We start from the raw sequence: 7,500 nt of genomic DNA on the forward strand, positions 1-7,500 counted from the left end.
TAAATGACATAATTTTTTCTAAAGTTTACAAATGCGAGAAGGACGAAGTTTCTTGGAAGAACTAATAAGAAACATGTCATAACTGAGTAAGATCACCCAAGAAGAAGACGAAAGTTACAATAGCGGAAATCCTAACCTGAAAAAATGTAGGTAATTGTCAACAAGAGAACATCCTTTCCGCCTTCCCCGACGCACAAACTTTTAATTAAAACCAAAGTTGCGTTGTTGGTCATTCTTTTCACTATTCATTTATTCTCAAACCTTCCATTCAGGTTTGGTTTCCTTTCTTATTGGGATTCTAATTTGGGTGTCGGGAGATTTTTATATTTGCTTTTATTTTGTGTCTGTTTACACAATATTTCGATAGTAGCAATAATACTGGCAGAAAAAGACATATTCAAATCATTTATAATTAATAAGCAGCGTTACCAAGTTCTCACAACAACAACAAAAATAATAATAATAATAATAATAATAATAATAATAATAATAATAAAATAATATAATAATAATAATAATAATAATAATAATAATGATAATCGAGAAACATTAATGCTCTTATTCGTAATAGTGGAAAGAAATTTGTATTTCTGTTAACTTCAAGTTTTTTATATATATTTCATATTTTTATATGTATTTCATTCGTTCCTTGACAATGTCTTAGTAAAGACGAAAGCGCTTGGATTTCTGACTATCATTTTCCTGTGGTATTCGGTTGTGTGTGTATATATATATATATATATATATATATATATATATATATATATATATATATATATATATATATATATATATATATACACACACAACCGAATACCACAGGAAAATGATAGTCAGAAATCCAAGCGCTTTCGTCTTTACTAAGACATTGTCAAGGAACGAATGAAATACAATTAGAGAAAAAGTTATCAAGTAAACAAGATAAAAAAATTACCAGATGGTTAATTGTCAAAAGGGTAGAAGTTAAAGAGATAATCCAGGATTATTGGATATCACACGGTCATCCGCTTATTTAATGAAGTCACGTGCATCTACTGAGATTTTTTAAGCATATATATATATATATATATATATATATATATATATATATATATATTAATATATATATATATATTTCCAGATACTCTCATTATATAGAATTGCCTTTAGATTAAGATCGCTCCTGCAGTCATCTTCACAGAATCCTTTTCGATATCAAAATGATCCTCTGAAGATGATATCACAGAGAACTAACTAATAGAAATTCTGTACTTTCTGCTTTATATAATTTAAATAACAAAATCAAATAGACATACTACTGTCGATTTACTATGATTATGCGTTTTCTTTGAATAATACGTAATAATAATAAAAACGGAAAATAAACATTATTTATTGTGAGGATTAATAAGTAACGTGAGTGTGTGTGCGTGTGAGTTTTCAGTAATGATGATAATAAATTACCCAAAAATTCGCTCATAATTTTATATTTATAACACGCAACACATTCTGTGAATTATGCAAATATGGTTACGTGTATTTACCGGCAAATGCCAGAAAATGTGTACGACTTATTCGTGCGCTTTTTCAAGAGCAGATCGTGATTTATTTCTTTAATATGACTTTAAATTACAATATTTCTTAGAGTCAAGCACATTGTATGCTTGTAGTAAAAAGAAAAAGAAAAAGAAAAAAATATTGAAGGATTAATAAAATATGGTCGTCTATCAACATTCTCCTCTGAAAACATCATAATTCAAGGTCCTGCCTGCTCTGTTCTAATTTAGATATCTATGCCAGTCTCTCTCTCTCTCTCTCTCTCTGTCTCTGTCTCTCTCTCTCTGTCTGTCTGTCTCTCTCTCTCTTTAACGCCAGTAAAAGTTCAAAATATATATATACGCAGATTATTTTACTGCCTTCTTATGGCATGAAGTTATGAAACTGATAAGTTTCTTAATTAAACGCTCTATGGCCATGTGTGTGAAGAGCGGTAAGTTATAAAGTGAGTTTTGCTTTCCTGATCAGAGTCTTTATATAATAATTGGCACACATTGGCAACCCTGATTACATGGAAAATGTTCTTTAGACAAGTTTGATCAAAGACTGAAATGGAAAGGAGTTTATTTGCTCATTGTAGTGACTAATCATATTTATTGGCCTATTCATAACATGTCATAGAAGTTTGCTTTCTGTATATATAATAAGTGTAGTTTCATTACTGTTAGTTTACGTTTTATTTAATTTTCTCTCTCTTATTTTTTAAATTCTTTCACAAATGGTAATTTGTAGATGGTGATCTGTTTACATTGTGAATACTGCAACAACAACAACAACAATTGGAACAACGGATTCTACCACAGCAATACTGCCACTAATAATAATAGTATTCGCATGTAAATTTCACCGCATAAATCTACAATGTGTCCCTCCACATAATACATAATATTCTTTACTGTGACAACAACATGACCTCTTGATCAGTAAAGTAGAAAAACACCAAGTCGAGTCAATACCAGGTCGGGTAACCGTCACTGAATATTAGACGCATCTTCACGTATCTTACTGATAGCAACCAAAACCCAGAATTCGATGCTTGGAAGCTAAGCGTAGAACAAGGGAGTCTGGTATGAGCTGCATTATGTCGTAACGAAGCCAACAGAGAGAGAGCATGTACTTAATCAGAGTCAAAATAATTTTTTCTTTGATATGATTTTTTTATAAAGTACTTATACTAAATTTAAGAAACTTTTCCTTGACCCGCAAGTCGCCCTTTCTAAGTTTTAATTGAAAAGGCCAACAAAGGCTTTTAGTTTGTTAAGAAGAAACAAGTTATATTTATTATTATTATTACTATTATTATTATTATTAACTATTCAGTAGATGGAACCTATTCATGTGGAACAAGCCCAAAGGGCCCATTGAGAGAGAGAGAGAGAGAGAGAGAGAGAGAGAGAGAGAGAGAGAGAGAGAATTAAGTGGAAAGAAGATTGCTTACGGCATTAAAAGACGAACTACGCTCGAGAAACGCCTTGTCTTAGAGTGTCATTTGTGTGATGCGTACTAATTGTTTATGCATAAACTTATGCTCACTCATACACACACCAGATACAACGCCTCATTGAGTTCACGATCGACCTCGGCTCCTGGAAGCAATTTGGACATGTTTGCTTCAAATCTCATCTTGAATTCTTCATCTGCCAACTCCGGTGAACACAGTCCAGAGAGACATATAAGGGTAGCAACCTTACTGTTGAAGAATAATTTGTGTTCACACACACACACATACATATATGTAAATATATATATATATATATATATATATATATATATATATATATATATATATATATATATATATGTATGTATGTATGTTATATATATATATATATATATATATATATATATATATATATATATATATATATATATATATATATATATATACATACACACACACACACACACACACACACATATATATATATATATATATTATATATATATATACTATATATATATATATATATATATATATATATATATATATATATTATATATATATATATATATATACATATATAATATATATATATATATATACATATATATATATATATATATATATATATATATATATATATATATATATATAACACCAACCAAATACAATGATAAGAAATAGTCTCTTCTGGAATATCTAAAAGAGGCCGTCTCTCAAAGCCTTTCCTCAACCTCGCCATCCCTTCATACCCCCCCCCCCCCCCCTCTCTCACTCTCAAGTATCTCACCAATTCATTCCCAAGAGAATAAAAACACGCTCTCTCTCTCTCTCTCTCTCTCTCTCGCTCTCGCTCCTCGCTCTCCAAACCAGGGAAGACTATGCTCCGAAAGAGGCGCCAAAAGAAAAACGTATTAACAGAAATATTTTCTTAAGCGAGGGAAATGAATTATCCTATTTCCTTTCCGTGAAAGCGACCGGTAGTTTTTCTTGACTTCTTCCACTGCCTGTGAAACTTGTTGAGGGGCGCCTACATTTTCATTTCTAAAACCTTATCTGAATACATTTCTGACTTCTAGTTATAGCTGTTCTATCTTCTTTGATGTTTTTATTGTAGTACAAAGATTAGAAAATAAGTTCAGAGAGAGAGAGAGAGAGAGAGAGAGAGAGAGAGAGAGAGAGAACATCATATGCAGTAACAGTTTGTCACATGATCCCCCCCCTGCCATGTTTCATGTATTGAGAACATCCAGTGTGCCTGACTTTCAATTTAGATTCCACCAAATAGATAACGGGGACTCAATGTATGTGCACCATATTCAAGAAAAATAGAGCCACCCTTTTTTTAGGGAAAATGAAACTGGGAACACGTTTTATCACACGAATTATCATCTCAATGAAAAGATTGGCTTTTATTAACGCTCCAGTTATGGACACTTTACAAGAAGTGCCGTAATATATATATATATATATATATATATATATATATATATATATATATATATATATATATATATATTCTTCGGTGTGCATATAGTCAGAATGGCATCGAAAAATTGTGTTCAGTCTGGACGAAGATGGGAACATGACACCTTTCTCTTATAATCATGAAATTCAACTATGCAACACATCACGAATACTGATTAATTTTTCTATCCTCTTCGTTATATCCACTTATTTATCGCCATCACTCGTTCATGGTCACCATACGCACTGCCCATATATATATATATATATATATATATATATATATATATATATATATATATATATATATATATATATATGTATATATACATATATATATATATATATATATATATACATATATATATATATATATATATACTATATATATATATATATATATATATATATATATATATATATATATATATATGGTTTTCTCGAGGTGCTATATCTGTGAAATATAGCGTCCCATCTAATTGGCAATAAAATAGAGATATAAAAGTAGGATTTCCCCTTGTTTAAGATTTAGCAATTCGTTTTTCCTTCCCGAAATAGCCGTAGTGGTCATTGCTCGATAAATCTCGTTTTATTGCGAATGACAACAATGCGTGGAAGGGGAAATGGCTACCCTATCCCTTCCCAGTTCCTTTTTATTTCTACTTGGAGCTTTTTATCTGTGATAAGCTGCAAGTTGTTTATTCTTCGCTAGACAGAGGAGATCATTTTTAAGAATAAGGGAAGTCATTTTAAAATGCGCTTAAAGTTGCTTTCTTTCGAAGATTTGTTTATAGATCATTGCCTGTGTTTGATAAATTTTATGAGTTATGTTTTGAATGTAGGGGGATGTTTTCCTTTTGGGGTAGTGTGAAAAGTATGTTATGGGAATTTTACCTCGTATGTCGCATCAAGGTCAGTAACTTGGATATGATACAAGTTATAAGTAACATTTGCGTAAAAGGAAAGATTTTACAAATGTTATGCATAAATTTGATCTAACTTTTTATGAACCTTACTACATTTTGCTTCGAGTATAATGACAAGTGACAACGAAGTCTTCTCGTGACGTGGTTCGTAATTTCATCAAAATGACCGTAAGCTGCTCTCTCTCTCTCTCTCTCTCTCTCTCTCTCTCTCTCTCTCTCTCTTTCTGTTTCTTTACTAGAGCTCTAGTACGCTATGTGACGTTTCACGAAACAATTTTTCTCGTATAATTCTTCAAAAATCATAAATACAAAAGTACTACTTTAGGGGTTTCTTCTAAATAACTGTCACCATCCCACCCGCCCCCAACCACACCCTCCGACCCCCATCCCATTGCCCGTCTCCTCTCTCTTTTTGACAGGAAACATCTGTTCCACGAAAGAGTACCGCAAGAATGTTTTTTAAAGTGATGGAAAAGTGAAAATGAATGATGCCATTTCCTTCCCGTGCAGGCGACCGGTATTGCGAGATGGCTTCTTCTATTGAGTGAAAGCTGTTGGTGCCTAAATTTACTACCACATTTAAATTTATTATATTTTAAGTGTTTATTTACTTCATTTTTCCTGATTTCTGTTTTATCAACAGTCAGTTCAAATTAATGCTGAGAGAGAGAGAGAGAGAGAGAGAGACGAGAGAGAGAGGAGGAGAAAGAGAGAGGAGGAGAGAGGGGGGGGGGGGTATTTGACAAAATACGACATCACATGTAACAAAAGCCCTTCCAATGATCCATGGTCAAGTTCATATCAATATATATATATATATATATATATATATATATATATATATATATATATATATATATATATATATATATAAACATGACACTGAACCAAATTTTCAATTTAGTTTCATAAAATAGACAACAGAGGGTCAACACACACTATGAAAATAGAATTTTTAAAAGGGAATAAAATGAAGACGTGTTTGAGCGGTTCTAACAAAAAGATGACGTTATTATCTTATCAAATGTATATCAGTTAACGTACAATGGAGCGGAAACTTCCACTTTTCAGCAACGTTATGGACCTAGATTATATGTGGGTCCTTCATAGATAGTTTGTTTTTTTGTTTGTTTGTATGGTGTTTTGACGTTGCTTGGAACCAGTGGTTATTCAGCAGCGGGACCATTGGCTCTACATGACTTCCGAACCACGTCGAGAGTGAACTTCTATCACCAGAAATACACATCTCTCACGCCTCAGTGGAATGCCAGGGAATCGAACTCGCGGCCATCGAGGTGGCAGGCCAAGACCATACCGATCACGCCACTGAGGCGCTCTTCATAGATAGTGACCCCCAAGGGGTCCATTATCTTTATAATAGTTACAGTCTTTTGTTTTTACACTTTTACGGACTTCTACTAAACACGCCGGAAAGGTGGATACATATACCTGGTTAAAACCTTTGAGGGTCACTATCTAGGAAAAATCCTTATATCTCTCATTCTTTCTTGACTTATTTTCACTCTTATTCTACACATTCAGGCATTTGAGGTCAACATGACCAGGAGCAAGCTTTCTAAACCTCCATGTTTTTTCCATGTGCTGCAACTAGGAAATATTACGCACACCTAATTGGGTATAAAATGGTCATAAAAAGGGGGACTTCCCCTTGTTCAAGATATAAGATACTCTTTTTCTTCTAGAAAAAGCTATGGTGGTCGTTGCCCAGTATGTCTCTTTTTTTTCTTTTTTTCTTTTTTATTGCCAATGAAATCACATCGGGGTAAGAGAAAATTGTTCTCCTGTTCTTTCCAGATGCACTCTATTTTTCATTTCAAATTTTTCCTAAGCGTTAAACCGCTTAGCAGGTTATTTTTCTAAACATATTGAACTTAAATAAGCTGCCTGTTACGAAATCTTACTTTTATTTCATTGCACTTCAACATCATTCTTTGCTTGTAATCCCTTGATTCTTGTTGGGAATATCCATCACTCTGGTATAAATCACATCGAAGTCAGTCAAGTAGAAATGATACAAGAATTATGAACGCCTCGAAATAATCCTGAATTATTTCTCTCATAAGATGGAAAATAAAAGAAGAAATATGCGTTTCAGCTTTACGAATGTGC

Source organism: Macrobrachium nipponense, chromosome 14 (assembly GCF_015104395.2).
Source record: "Macrobrachium nipponense isolate FS-2020 chromosome 14, ASM1510439v2, whole genome shotgun sequence".
Classification (NCBI taxonomy): domain Eukaryota; kingdom Metazoa; phylum Arthropoda; class Malacostraca; order Decapoda; family Palaemonidae; genus Macrobrachium; species Macrobrachium nipponense.